This window comes from Schistocerca gregaria, unplaced genomic scaffold (assembly GCF_023897955.1).
Source record: "Schistocerca gregaria isolate iqSchGreg1 unplaced genomic scaffold, iqSchGreg1.2 ptg000178l, whole genome shotgun sequence".
Classification (NCBI taxonomy): domain Eukaryota; kingdom Metazoa; phylum Arthropoda; class Insecta; order Orthoptera; family Acrididae; genus Schistocerca; species Schistocerca gregaria.
In genome coordinates, this window is record NW_026061728.1 from 17,022,575 (window position 1) to 17,039,192 (window position 16,618).

Below are 16,618 nucleotides of genomic sequence, written 5' to 3' on the forward strand. Positions count from 1 at the left end.
GTTATCAGGAGAAAGAAAACTGGCATTCTACGAATCGGAGCGTGGAATGTCAGACCCATTAATCGCGCAGGTAGGTTAGAAAATTTAAAAAGGGAAATGGATAGGTTAAAGTTGGAGATAGTGGGAATTAGTGAAGTTCGGTGGCAGGAGGAACAAGATTTCCGGTCAGGTGAATACAGGGTTATAAACACAAAATCAAATAGGGATAAAGCAAGAGTACGCTTAATAATGAATAAAAAAATAGGAGTTCGGGTAAGCTACTACAAACAGCATAGTGAACGCATTATTGTGGCCAAGATAGATTCGAAGCCCACGCCTATTACAGTAGTACAAGTTTATATGCCAACCAGCTCCGCAGATGACGAAGAAATTGATGAAATAAAAGAAATTATTCAGATAGTGAAGAGAGACTAAAATTTAATAGTCATGGGTGACAGGAATTCGACAGTAGGAAAAGGGAGAGAATGTAACGTAGTAGGTGAAGATGGATTGGGGGTAATAAATGAAAGAGGAAGCCGCCTGGTAGAATTTTGTACAGAGCACAACTTAATCATAGCTAACACATGGTTCAAGAACCATAAAAGAAGGTTGTATACATGGAAGAGGCCTGGAGATACTGACAGCTTTCAGATAGATTATATAATTATAAGACAGAGATTTAGGAACCAGCTTTTAAATTGTATGACATTTCCAGGGGCAGATGTGGACTGTGACCACAATCTATTGGTTATGAACTGTAGATTAAAACTCAATAAACTGCAAAAAGGTGGGAATTTAAGGAGATGGGATCTGGATGAACTGAAAGAACCAGAGGTTGTAAGGAGTTTCAAGGAGAGCATAAGAGAACAATTGAGAGGAATAGGGCAAACAAATACAGTAGAAGAAGAATGAGTAGGTTTGAGGGATGAAGTAGTGAAGGCAGCAGTGGATCAAGTAAGTAAAAACACGAGGGCTAGTAAAAGTCCTTGGGTAACAGAAGATATATTGAATTTAATTGATGAAAGGAGAAAATATAAAAATGCAGTAAATGAAGCGGGCAAAAAGGAATATAACCGTCTCAAAAATGAGATCGACAGGAAGTGCAAAATGGCTAAGCAGGGATGGCTTAGGACAAATGTAAGGATGTAGAGGCTTATTACAAAAAACTCGATGGTTTGTCACCTCATGGTTCCATGTCACAGACATCAGCGAAAGTTCTTCACCAAGTGTTATGCACAGATCACATCTGGATCACCAGTGAAGACGGAACAGGCTAATATTGTTGCTCACATGCCAGTTGCGCAGTGAACTAGCTTTATTGCTGTACACTTGTACTGTGTTGAAGGACAAGGATAAAGTGATGGCATGGCGATGGAACTTGATGAGGTTTGTTTGAAATAGATACATTGACTCTGCACAAAAGAGTAAACAAGTAACCGGCAAATGAAATCTATTTACAATGTCTACTAGCTGGTGAATGCGGTAAATGATGTTCTCACAGGAGTGCACGTTGAGGGCATACAGGCCTCAGTGATATGAGCATGTCGTCCTATCACGTGACCACGGAATAACAATGGACGTAAGTCTGGAGTGAAGCAAACTTTCTTTATGAACCACCAGGCACACTGTACTTATGAACGAAAGCGAAACATGTGGACAGCCCTAAATAAAGCCAAACACATCAGTAGCTCACGTTAAGCTCAACCCAAGTAGTCCATGGCTCGTGCACCAGACCCAGAATACGTGTATACTCGGTACTATAGCCCATCTCAAACTGGTTTGTTTTTTACTCCTGTGTGCATCATACCATTGCCATAATTTGGCCTAACAGAATATTTGCTTGTGAGTGGACACCACGTGCCACACGCTTTGCGCTGATTGCCGTCCACATATTTCTGCGGGACAGCTGTCGTGATAGTCACTAGGGGAAAGATAGACACTGCGTACAGGAAAATTAAGGAGACCTTTGGAGAAAAGAGAACTACTTGCATGAATTTCAAGATTTGAGATGGAAACGCAGTTCTAAGCAAAGAAGGGAAACCTGAAAGGTGGAAGGAGTATATAGAGGGTCTATACAAGGGCGGTGTTCTTGAGGACAATATTATACACCCGGAGGAAAATGTAGATGAAGTTGATATAGGAGATATGATACTGCATCAAGAGTTTGACAAAGCACTGAAAGACCTAAGTCGAAATAAGGCCCCGGGAGTAGACAACATTCAATTAGAACTACTGACAGCCTTGGGAGAGCCACGCCTAACAAAACTACCATCTGGTGACCAAAATGCATGAGACAGAAAAATTACCGTCAGACTTCAAGAAGAATATAATAATTCCAATCCCAAAGAAAGCAGGTGTTGGCAGATGTGAAAATTACCTAACTATCAGTTTAGTAAGTCATGGCTGCAAAATACTAACGCGAATTCTTTACAGACGAATGGAAAAACTGGTAGAAGTCGACCTCAGGGAAGATCAGTTAGGAAATATTGGAATACGTGAGGCAATACTGACCCCACGACTTATCTTAGAAAATAGATTATGTCTACAAAAGCTAGAAACGTAGGTTTGCCTTTCCTTAGAGTATTCCAGTCAACACTGTCAAAAGTTTTCTCTCTTTGAATTTCTGAAGGTGGCATGGGTAATATACAGGGAGTGAAAGGCTATTTACAATTTGTACAGAAACAAGATGGCATTTATAAGAGTCGAGTGGCATGAAAGGGAATCAGTGGTTGGGAAGGGAGTGAGACAGGTTTGTAGCCTCTCCCCGATGTTATTCAATCTGTATATTGAGTAAGCAATGAAGTAAACAAAGTTTTTATTTCTTCTCCATGGATTTTAATACCTACTCCGAATTTTTCTTTTGAGGTTCGGCGATGACATTGTAATTCTGTCAGAGAGGGCAAAGGACTTGGAAGAGCAATTGAAAGGAATAGATAGTGTCTTGAAAGGAAGATATAAGATGAACACCAACAAAAGCAAAACGATGATAATGGAATGTAGTCGAATTACGTCGGGTAACGCTGAGGGAATTAAAATAGGAAATGAGACACTTAAAGTAGTAAAGGAGTTTTGCTATTTGGGGAGCAAAATAACTGATGATGGTCCAAGTAGAGAGGATATAAGATGTAGACTGGCAATTGCAAGGAAAGCGTTTTTGAAGAAGAGAAATTTGTTAACATCAAATATAGATTTAAGTGTCAGGAAGTCTTTTCTGAAAGTATTTGTACGGAGTGTAGCCATGTATGGAAGTGAGACATGGACGATAAATAGTTTGGGCAAGAAGAGAATAGAAGCTTTCGAAATATGGTGCTATAGAAGATTGCTGAAGATTAAATGGGTAGATCACATAACTAATTAGGAGGTATTGAATAAAATTGGGGAGAAGTTTGTGGCACAACTTGGCTAGAAGAAGGGATCGGTTGGTAGGATCAAGGGATCACCAATTTAGTATTGGAGGGCAGCGTGGAAAGTAAAAATCGTAGAGGGAGACCAAGAGATGAATACACTAAGCAGATTCAGAGGGATAGAGAAGCATAAGGAGCTGCTTCAAACCAGTCTCAAGACTGAAGACTCCAACAACAACAACGTGGGATATGGAGGGCTGTCGTTGATGATTCCCACCATTTGACGAGTACAAATGATGGTCCCTTCACAGTGTTGATGTGCTCGGTTGACAGTCATCTGTCGAGTCCGTGTTTGTGGCATAACGGAACACTACCTGAGGATGGCGTAGTAAAAGTCTGCGATTCCCGGATGGGGGGGGGGGGGGGGGGGTCAGGCATTTTTCTGCCACGTGATGACCGAGTGTTGTGTAAAGTCCTTAGGTTAGTTAGGTTTAAGTAGGCACAGTCTACACGTGTCTCCAACTGACGGTTGACATTCCGGTGAGATCAGGTAAGCGGGCAGCGGCTACGCCATAGTAGTTGTCGCCAAAGCTTGATGGTACAGGCGTAAGCAGTGTGATCAGTAAATGCAGCTGGCCACAACTCGGCTGCCTTGACTGCATCCTCGAGAGAGCGGGATGTATACATCCTATTAATGTAGACTGGCAATGGAAAGGTAACCATTTCTGAAGAAGAGAAATTTGTTAACATCGAGTATAGATTTATGTATCAGTAAATCGTTTCTAAAAGTATGGAGTGTAGTCATGTATGGAAGTGAAACATGTACGATAAATAGTTTGGACAAGAATAGAATAGAAGCTTTCGAAATGTGGTGCTACAGAAGAATGCTGAAAATAAGGTGGATAGATCACATAACTAATAAGGAGGTATTGAATAGAATTGGGGAGAAGAGCAATTTGTAGCACAACTTGACTAGAAGAAGGGATCCGTTGGTAGGACATGTTTTGAGGCATCAAGGGATCACAAATTTAGCATTGGAGGGCAGCGTGGAAGGTAAAAATCGTAGAGGGAGACCAAGAGGTGAATACACTAAGCAGATTCAGAAGGATGTAGGTTGCAGTAGGATCTGGGAGATGAAGAAGCTTGCACAGGACAGAGTAGCATGGAGAGCTGCAGCAAACCAATCTCAGGACTGAAGACCACAACAACAACAACAACAAAACATTTTTCGCAAGCTCGGAACCTTCTGGTCCGTCAGAAACTATCACATTCATTTTTCCATAAATACAGTGTACAAATCTCACAAAATTTAACAAGACAACCGTCTGGACCTTACAAAAGTAAGAGAAAGAATGAATAAGTAATTGTTCCTTCTCTTTCAACAACATTCAAATATTCACAAATAATGTTTGACGTCGCACTGAGACGGCGCGTTTGTTCCTTGAGCTTGACATGTAACTCCTTACAAATGGAAGGCCTCAGACACGGCCAACCGATTCGGCTAAAATTTGGTAGGTCGCTTGTGTACAACCTAAAACGGAGGAATCTAAGATATTTTAGGTCAACACCGCCGCGTTATTGAAAAAATCACCCCTAAAAGTTATGAAGAGCAATCGACTCAAAATTGGTGGGATCGATAGATAATTGTAAATAGAGCACTTTTCAATATCAGCTATTCTATCCGAAAACGCATACTATTCCAGAAACCGAGGAAAGAAAGTTTTACAACTGTCGCTTATGTTCCTACTTTTTAAACGGTTTTTGCCGACAGCACTGATAGCGCAACAGCCAAGGTAACTGGCTGGGAATCTAAGAACCCGGGTTCGAATCGCGAGGAAACCCAGTGGATGTTATTATTTTCGTTTGTATTTTTCCATATCTCAATTCATAGGAATAGGAGGGTTAATAAGGTAAGTAAATCTATAAGGAACGATAAAAATAAGGTAGGCAAATAAATTTCTGAAACTTCTTGGGGTAGTAAACAACTAAAATGTTACTCCAGGTCACTTTAGAATGGCTCTTCCAGTCACTGTTACGTGTCCTCATTTTTCGTCGAACAACGAGATGGCTGGTACTTGTCACATAAAAATTTGAAGCAAATATACTCACGGCACCAAGAACATCTAATGAATGCAATCTTTCGATAGCTACACTGTTCCTTCCCAAGAGTAGGCGGAAAACAAACTTGGTTTACATTTAAAAATGTCTTTTTCGGGAAATAATTTTGATGCGTACCACGCATACGATATCATTGCGTGAAAAATCGGTGCTGAAAATTGGTTATGAATTATGTTGTAAATAGTTATTGTATCCGTGCGGTCGTCCAATTCCCGCTGGGCTTCCAGAAGCACACTGCAATCCTGAAGCCTGGAAATAAAGTTTTTAACCTGGCGATAGAAATCAACGTCACACGGCTGGTACACAGGTGTACAGTTGGGCGGTATTACTTTTACCGTGCACGTCGACTGACCCTCGCCATCTATAATCATTGTGTCATATAATATAGCATTACTTTGTCCACTCCAGGAATCCACTACTAGAAAAAACTTGCTATCGGGAACGTATGGTTTTAAAACATTCTCAAGAAATGTTCTGTAAATCGCATTCGTCAGTTTGGAGAAGGTAATGTAAACATTTTTCAACGAGTCGGTTAAACGGTTGACCTCTTCTATAACCTGAGGACCAAATGTAACATTCGTTTCTTGTAAACATAGGAAAACCTTACGTAACAGTTTTCCAGAGGCTGTAGTGGCATGTTGCGCCGTGTACGAATGTGTTAGTAGGTTTTTACTACCAACTGCGACAAGGATTCGTTTTTCTCCCTTATGCGATAACGTGCGTCGAATGTTCACCCAATACTCGCATCCTGTATGCCGGTGTTGATCACGTAATCACTATTAAAACCGGTCATAAGTGACGCCGTTTGCCTGTTGAAAAGAGCTCCCACTTCCTGTATATCTTCTATATTTTGTACCTCCTTATGAGAGACGCATTTAGCGACGCGCCGTTGACGAATTTTATACCCCGATCTGAAATTTTTTGCCCAAGATAATGATGCAGCAGACGTAGAATCCTTATGGCCGTATATTGAAGCGCTGCACCTGCAGCCCACTCCTGAAGTATTCTCGCTGTTACATTCTAGTTACGTCAACAAGATTCGACAAATCGGTCGTAAGTCCACATATTTATCGCCTGGTATTTGTCGTATCTTGTCCCTCCTTTAACGATATCACTTTCACACAATTTCAAGTCCTTCTTCTGTTCCAGGGCTGTTGTTGCTCCATTCCTTTGCAGTGTTTGTAAGTTCAAATTTGGATGATTCCTGGCTAGCGCTACCGCCTTAACTTTTACTTCAAGGGGTATAGAGCTGTAGTTAAGTCGTTTAGTAACCGGTTCGTGATACTTATCGGGAACGGATGAAGCACATATTCCCAGTGATGTGGAGATTTCTGAAGTGTTATGACAATTTAGCGATTCACTAGTCGGGATATCTTCCACTGAATCACCTTCTGCTTCGTCTTCATGGTATAGTACCTCAGTATCAAGAAAAGTCATTTCGTTCGTCACCACCAAAAATCTCTCGACCGTAGCCGTTCCTATCAACCTGGAACGCCGAGAAACAGACCTGGCTGCTTCCGGTAGTGCGTTGATAATGCATCTGTATTTTGCAAACCAAAACACAGTGACAGTAACTTCCCGCTTGCCATCGTCTGTGACAGGCTCCCAACTATATATTACAACGCTAGTCGAAGGGTGTACATCCTCCGTTACTCAGATTATGCACCTGAAAGATATGACAACAAATAATAACTAGTTACTACGGCATAAACAGACGAGCTAATTTCTACAAACTACATACAGCACTCGTCATATGTTACTTACAGAATAACACTGTATTCATTCACGAAACTTATTTCATTCGGCACATTAATGATGGAAAAATCACTACTGTATCCGCCAGGATCGCGGCAGCCTAATGACGGAAAACAACTCTTTCCGATTTACGTCTATAAGGCTCGTGCTGGACACCTTCTCTCTTCCAGATTCAAAACTATGATATGACGAAGAGGCAACCGGGACAACATAACTCTCCCCGCGTGCATTCTGTCCCGTGCCTCGCTGTAAACAAGCGTCGCGCGGTTGGCTGTCTGTGATCCCTCGTGAGGAATTCGAAGCACTCTTACAATGGGAGGCCGCCAATTGTGAAATTCAGATTCAATTCATACTGCGCATAATAAAAGCTCATGGCCAGAGGTGCTATGTGGGAAAGCACCAAGATGTACTTCTCAGCCGTTGTCGAGAAAATTGACAGTTAAAAGAAACCGTTGCGGTGAAATACTCACTACGATTGATATTATTCTACAGCGTCGTGGCGCAGCGGTAAACTCTCGGGTTCGGGTTGGTAATTTCGAGGTTCGCCGGATCGAATCTCGCGCCATGCAACCATTTTTTTTTAGTATTTGTTTTTTGTAATTCAAATTTGTGTACATACACACAATATATATATATATATATATATATATATATATATATATATATATATATATATATATATATATATATATATATACACACAATTCCCAGCAATCAGTTGCAACAAATATGCATATAATAAGTTGTTGAAAGTAGTCGTGGAAAAACTGGCAACTTCGAAAATCATTATGTTTTCCGAAAACAAAGTTGTATTTCATTAATGTTATTAATTGTCTTCATAATGTTAACCAAGTATAGTTAACGGAAGACGTAGAAACGATATTCCGAAACGAATACGTATAGCGTAAATCAAACGTTCGAATTAGAATACAAACCCCACGTACACAAATTTTCTGTGGCAGGTATGAAATACACTCCTGGAAATTGAAATAAGAACTCCGCGAATTCATTGTCCCAGGAAGGGGAAACTTTATTGACACATTCCTGGGCTCAGATACATCACATGATCACACTGACAGAACCACAGGCACATAGACACAGGCAACAGAGCATGTACAATGTCGGCACTAGTACAGTGTATATCCACCTTTCGCAGCAATGCAGGCTGCTATTCTCCCATGGAGACGATCGTAGAGATGCTGGATGTAGTCCTGAGGAACGGCTTGCCATGCCATTTCCACCTGGCGCCTCAGTTGGACCAGCCTTCGTGCTGGACGTGCAGACCACGTGAGACGACGCTTCATCCAGTCCCAAACATGCTCAATGGGGGACAGATCCGGAGATCTTGCTGGCCAGGGTAGTTGACTTACACCTTCTAGAGCACGTTGGGTGGCACGGGATACATGCGGACGTGCATTGTCCTGTTGGAACAGCAAGTTCCCTTGCCGTTCTAGGAATGGTAGAACGATGGGTTCGATGACGGTTTGGATGTACCATGCACTGTTCAGTGTCCCCTCGACGATCACCAGAGGTATACGGCCAGTGTAGGAGATCGCTCCCCACACCATGATGCCGGGTGTTGGCCCTGTGTGCCTCGGTCGTATGCAGTCCTGATTGTGGAGCTCACCTGCACGGCGCCAAACACGCATACGACCATCATTGGCACCAAGGCAGAAGCGACTGTCATCGCTGAAGACGACACGTCTCCATTCGTCCCTCCATTCACGCCTGTCGCGACACCACTGGAGGCGGGCTGCACGATGTTGGGGCGTGAGCGGAAGACGGTGTGCGGGACCGTAGCCCAGCTTCATGGAGACGGTTGCGAATGGTCCTCGCCGATACCCCAGGAGCAACAGTGTCCCTAATTTGATGGAAATTCGCGGGGCGGTCCCCTACGGCACTGCGTAGGATCCTACGGTCTTGGCGTGCATCCGTGCGTCGCTGCGGTCCAGTCCCAGTTCGACGGGCACGTGTACCTTCCGCCGACCACTGGCGACAACATCGATGTTCTGTGGAGACCTCACGCCCCACATGTTGAGCAATTCGGCGGTACGTCCACCCGACCTCCCGCATGCCCACTATACGCCCTCGCTCAAAGTCCGTCAACTGCACATACGGTTCACGTCCACGCTGTCGCGGCATGCTACCAGTGTTGAAGACTGCGATGGAGCTCCGTATGCCACGTCAAACTGGCTGACACTGACGGCGGCGGTGCACAAATGCTGCGCAGCCAGCGCCATTCGACGGGCAACACCGCGGTTCCTGGTGTGTCCGCTGTGCCGTGCGTGTGATCATTGCTTGCACAGCCCTCTCGCAGTGTCCGGAGCAAGTATGGTGGGTCTGACACACCCTTGTCAATGTGTTCTTTTTTCCATTTCCAGGAGTGTATTTGCAGTATCCTTAAAATGGGAAAACCAATAATAATTAGTCTACAACAGATTGCTGTTCAAAAAGGACTGTCATCCCTTTTTTGCAAAGCATTTGCAGAAGAGAACGCTTCTGCTCATATAGTGTGTTTACCTTTAATCAGTTTCAATAGATGGTTCAAATTGCTCTGAGCTCTATGGGACTTAACATCTGAAGTCATCAGTCCCCTAGACCTGGAACTACTTAAGCCTAACTAACCTAAGGACATCACACACATCCATGCCCGAGGCAGGATTCGAACCTGCGACCGTAGCAGCAGTGCATTCCCGGACTGAAGGGCCTAGAACCGCTCGGCCACAGCGTCCGGCAAATTCCAATAGATCATCGAACATTGAGAACAGCTGAAATGTCTCAAATTGAATGAAGCTCCATGGCTCGGGAGATCCCTTAACACGGTGCATGGTATTTGCGGCTGCGTTAGCAGTTCTGTTAACTATAATCCATCGTCCATCGCACGAACAAAAAGCCCTGCCCAGTAGTTGGAAGAAGTCACAGATCGCACCCGTTTACAAGAAGGGCAGTACACGTGATCCTCAAAACTTCCGTCCGGTATCCTTGATATCGATTTGTTATAGAATCGTAGAATATATTCTAAATTAAAAAAATAACGAGGTATGTCTGACAGAATGACCTCCCTATGGCAACCTGTATGATTTCCGAAAACAATGATCACGTGAAACCCAACTCGCTATTTTATCAGATGACTGCTAAAAGTAATGGACGAAGGCAGATAAATGCAGTATTTTTCGATTTTCGAAAAGTATTTGATTCAGTACCAATGCTATACTATTATCAATAGTAAGGCACTATGAGGAATCAATGAAAATTTGCGTCAGTTGAGGATATTTGATAAGGAGAATGTAGCTTGTAATCTTGGATGGAGAGTCATCATTAAGTATCAAAGTAACTTAGATTGTGCCCGAGGGAAGTGTCTTGGAAGCCTTGCTGTTGATATTGTGCAGGGATATGCTAAAGTCCATATTATTTCAAAAGTCAATATTTCACGGAATAATGCAGGTAGAGATAGCCGCACGCGGTAGCCGAGTTGTCTTGGGCGCCTTGCCACGGTTCGCACGGCTCCCCTCGGAGGTTCGAGCCCTTCCTCGGGCACGGGTGTGTGTTTTGTCCGTAATGTAAGTCAGTTTAAGTTAGGGACCGATGGTCTCAGCTGTTTGGTCCCATAGGAACTTACCACAAATTTCCCAAATTTAGGTTTTTACTGAAACTAAAGAAAGTGCAAATGACAAATAATCCTGAGTTAATAACGAGCATCAAAACCGTTATAGGGATTAGTGAACACAGGGTTGTCGTAGCGAGACTGTATATTGTAATCCCGAAATCCTCGAAAAACAAATAAAAATTATACCTATTCAAAAATGTTGATAAAAATTCACTTGACGCCTTCCTGAGAGACAATCTCGACTCATTCCAAATTAATAATATAAGTGTAGACCAGAAGTGGTTTGCATTCAAAAAATAGTATCGGCAGCAATTGAGAGATTTATACGAAATAAACTAACAAACGGCGGAGCTGATCCTCCGTGGTACACAAAACGGGTTAGAACACTGTTGCAGAAACAACGAAACAAACATGCCAAATTTAAACAGACGCAAAATCCCTAAGATTGCTTAAATTCCGGGCTTCTCTAAAGGATAGCCAGAGTTCAATGCGAGATGCCTATAACAGTTTCCACGACGAAACTTTGTCTCGAAACCTGGCAGACAAATCCAAGATATTCTGGTCGTATATGAAGTATGCTAGTGGCAATTTACAATCAATGCCTCCTCTGCGCTATAACACTGACACGCAGTCAACATGGGTTTAGTAAAGATTGTTCCTGTGAAACACAACTAGCTCTTGTTGAGTGCTATTGACAAGGGATTTGAGATCGATTCCGTATTTCCGGAAGGCCTTTGACACTGTACTGCACAAGCGGCTCGTAGTGAAAATGCGTGATTATGGAATATCGTCTCAGTTTTTTGACTGGATTGGCCATTTCCTGTCACGGAGGTCACAATTCTTAGTAATTGACGGAACGTCATCGAGTAAAGCAGAAGTGATTTCCGGCGTTCCCCAAGGTAGTGCTATAGGCCCTTTTCTGTTCCTTATCCATATAAACGATTTGGGAGACAATCTGAGCAGCTGTCTTCGGTTGTTTGCAGATGACGCTTCCGTTTATCGACTAATAAAGTCATCAAAAGATCAAATTTAAATTACTCTGAGCACTATGGGAATCAACTGCTGCGGTCACTAGTCCCCTAGAACTTAGAACTACTTAAACCTAACTAACCTAAGGACATCACACACAGGATTCGAACCTGTGACAGTAGCAGTCGCACGGTTCCGGACTGCGCGCCTAGATCAAAAGATCAAAATAAACTGCAAAATGATTTAGAAAAGATATCTGATTGTGCGAAAAGTGGCTGCTGACCCAAAATAACGAAAAGTGTGAGATCATCCACAAGAGTACTGAAAGGAACTCTTTAAACTTCGGTTACACGATAAATAGGTATAATCGAAAAGCCGTAAATTCAACTATATATCTAGGTATTACAATTACGAACAAGTTAAATTGGACAGAACACATAGAAAATGTTGTGGGAAAGGCTCACCAAAGGCTGCGTTTTATTTTCAGGACACTTAGTAGGTCGGTTATATTTTCTAAGGAGACTGCCTACACTACACTTGTCCGTCCTCTTTTAGAATACTGCTGCGCGGTATGGGATACCTACCAGATAGGACTGACGGAGTACATCGAAAAAGTTCAAAGAAAGGCAGCACATTTTGTTTTATCGCGAAATATGGGAGAGAGTGTCACCGAAATGATACCGGATGTGGGTTAGGCATCATTTAAGGCGTTTTTCGTAGTGACGGAATCTTCTCACGAAATTCCAATCACCAACTTTCTCCTCCGGGTGCGAAAATGTTTTGTTGACACCGAACTATATAGGGAGGCACGATCACCACCATAAAATAAGGGAAATCAGAGCTCGTACGGAAAGATACAGGTTTCCATTCTTTCCCCGCGCTATACGAAATTGGAATAATAGAGAATTGTGAAGGTGTTTCTATGAACCCTCTGCCAGGCACTTGAATGTAATTTGCAGAGTATCCATGTAGATGTAGATGTACACCAACAGATGGCTCTTTATATGATACAAAAGCAATATTTAGCATAGCAATGGAGTTTTGAAGATGTTACTTATAACAAATGCTCAGTATGTCGGCCGTCATTCACCCACAGTGCCTGTAGTCAGGCGACAACGTTGTGAAATGCTCTGTACAACTCACCAGTAGGTATGGTGAAAAACTGCCGTCGAGTGTTGTCTTTTAGCATCGTTAATGCGGTCGGACGATCGCGGGTGACTTGAGACTTCAGCTAAGCCCACAGCCAATAATCACACGTACTGAGGTCTGGGGAGCCGGGAGTGGCCGCTCAGCTCGTGATCCTCACTAAATAATGTGCGCGAGACATCTTGCACACGTGTAGCAGTGCGGAGTGGGGCGCCGTCCTGGATAAAAGTCGTACCTTTCGGAGAGTGTTTATTAGCCAGACATGGGACGATGCGATTTAGTAACATCGACCTACCTCGCACCCGCCACGCTGACAGTTTGCAAAGTTGCCCGTCTGTTGCCCAGTTTTACTGTCTTTTTCCATTTCAATAAAAGCCGATGTCATTTCAGGCATTTGTTTCACTTTTTACCACTCGACCGAAATTGTTCTGTGAATTAGGCTACAGGAAAGTTAAGGAGGTATTCGGGAAACAAAGAGAAGCAGCTGTACGAATATAAAGATCTCAGATGGAGAACCAGTCTTCAGCAAAGATGGGAAAGGTGGGAGGTCGAAGGAGTATGTAGAGGGTCTATACAAAGTGTGGGGCAGCGGGTTAACAGTAGTCATTGTAATCACTCACGTTTTGTTGTTGTTGTTTTGGTCTTCAGTCCTGAGACTGGTTTGATGCAGCTCTCCATGCTACTCTATCCTGTGCAAGCTGCTTCATCTCCCAGCACCTACCCCAACCTACATCCTTCTCAATCTGCTTAGTGTAGTCATCTCTTGGTCTCCATCTACGATTTTTACCCTCCACACTGCCCTCCAGTACTAAATTGGTGATTCCTTGATGCCTCAGAACATGTCCTACCAACCGATTCCTACTTCTAGTCAAGTTGTGCCACAAACTCCTCTTCTCCCCAATTCTATTCAATACCTTCTCATTAGTTATGTGATCCACCCAACTAATCTTCAGCATCTTTGTATAGCACCACATTGCGAAAGCTTCTATTCTCTTCTTGTCCAAACTATTTATCGTCCACGTACTCCATACAAATACTTCTAAATCTATACTCGGTTTTAACAAATTTCTCTTCTTCAGAAACGCTTTCCTTGCCATTCTCGGTCTACATTTTATATCCTCTCTAATTAGAACATCATCAGTTATTTTTTTCCCCAAGTAGCAAAACTCCTTTACTACATTAAACGTCTCATTTCCTAATCCAATTCCCTCAGCATCACAGGCCTTAATTCGACTACATTCTATTATCCTCGTTTTGCTTTTGTTGATGTTCATCTTATATCCTCCTTTCAAGACACTGTCCATTCCGTTCAACTGCTCTTCCAAGTCCTTTGCTGTCTCTGAGGTTCGCGAATGACATTGTAACTCTGTCAAAGTTTTTATTTCTTCTCCATGAATTTTAATACCTACTCCGAATTTATATTTGGTTTTCTTTACTACTTGCTCAATATACAGATTCAACAGCATCGGGGAGAGGCTACAATCCCGTCTCAATCCCTTTCCAACCACTGCTTCCCTTTCGTGCCCCTTGACTCTTATAACTGCCATCTGGTTTCTGTTAAAATTGAAAATAGACTTTCGCTCCCTGTATTTTACCCCTGCCACCTTCAGAATTTGAAAGAGGGTATTCCAGTCAACACTGTCAAAAGCTTTCTCTAAGTCTACAAATGCTAGGAATGTAGGTTTGCCTTTCCTTAATCTTTCTTCTAAGATAAGCCGTAGGGTCAGTATTGCCTCACGTGTTCCAGCATTTCTACGGAATCCAAACTGATCTTTCTTGAGTTCGACTTCTACCAGTTTTTCCATTCTTCTGTTAAGAATTCGTGCTAGTATTTTACAGCCGTGACTTATTAAACTGATAGTTCGGTAATTTTCACATCTGTCAACACTTGCTTCCTTTGGAATTGGAATTATTATATTCTTCTTGAAGTATGAGGGTATTTCGCCTGTCTCATATATCTTACTGACCAGATGGTAGAGTTTTGTCAGGACTGGCTCTCCCAAGGCTGTCAGTAGTTCTAATGGAATGTTGTCCACTCTCGGGTCTTTGTTTCGACTCAGGTCTTTCAGTGCTCTTTCAAACTCTTCATGCAGTATCATATCTCCCATTTCACCTTCATCTACATCCTCTTTCATTTCCATAACATTGTCCTCAATTACATTGCCCTTGTATAGACCCTCTGTATACTCCTTCCACCTTTCTGCTTTCCCTTCTTTGCTTAGAACTGGGTTTCCATCTGAGCTCTTGATATCCATGCAAGTGGTTCTCCTTTCTCCTTTCTTCCTGTAGGCAGTATCTATCTTACCCCTAGTGAGATGAGCCCTCTACATTCTTACATTTGTCGTCTAGCCATCCCTGCTTAGCCATTTTGCACTTCCTGCCGATCTCATTTTTGAGACGTTTCTATTCCTTTTTGCCCGCTTCATTTACTGCATTTTTATATTTTCTCCTTTCATCAATTAAATTCAATATTTCTTCTGTTACCCAAAGATTTCTAGCATCTCTCGTCTTTTTACCTACCTGATCCTCTGCTGCCTTGACTACTTCATCCCTCAGAGCTACCCATTCTTCTTCTGCTGTATTTCTTTTCCCCCATTCTTGTCAATTGTGCCCCTATGCTCTCCCTAAAACTCTGTACAATCTCTGGTTTAGTCAGTTTATCCACGGTCCCATCTCCTTCAATTCTCCCCTTTTCGCAGTTTCTTCAGTTTTAATCTGCAATTCATAACCAATAGATTGTGGTCAGAGTCCACATCTACCCCTGAAAATGCCTTACAATTTGTCGGCCTGAGTGGCCGAGCGGTTCTAGGTGCTACAGTCTGGAACCGCGCGACCGCTACTGTCGCAGTTTCGAATTTTGGCTCGGGCATGGATGTGTGTGATGTCCTTAGGTTAGTTAGGTTTATTTATTTCGGATTTCTAGGGGACTGATGACCTCAGATTTTAAGTCCCATTGTGCTCAGAGCCATTTGAACTTTTTTTTTGTCATTAAAATTTAAAACCTGGTTCCTAAATCTCTGTCTTACCATTATATAATCTATCTGATACCTTCTAGTATCTCTAAGCTTCTTCCATGTATACAACCTTCTTTCATGATACTTGAACCAATTTATATTCACTCATAGGGGGAAATATTTGAAATATTAGAATGATTAGAATTATTTAGATTTTCTGTAAATACTTCTCGCCGTCGTTTACGAGAGCTTGGAAAATTTTGATGGTGACAATGTAGTTCGGAATATTTAAACAATTGTGGCGCTTTATTATCCCAATTGTGCAAGGAATTCCATCAACATAACTCACCAAGCGTTATTACACTGTTGAAAATCCTTTTCATCAACCTCATAGCACTGTGCGACCACACCTCCAACCACTTCGCGAGGCTGGCCATTTCGCCTATTTCTTCATGCGGAGGCTGCACTACTCCCACTCAGGTCCATGACTGGCTACTGGCAGAGCGGAAGTTGCACTAATCCCTAAACAAAAGCTTCAGCTGGTGGCAAAGTTTCGATATTTGATACCTGAGAAATTCCTGTTGAAGCACATGCTCTCTCTCTCTCGCTCTCTCTCTCTCTCTCTCTCTCTCTCTCTCTCTCTCTCTCTCTCTCTCTCTCTCAAGCAGTCACGTCATGTAGTGTGCCACTGCCAGGACTGTACGCACCGTTGGTCATTGTTGGTTTAAACCACAAACAAAGCAGCA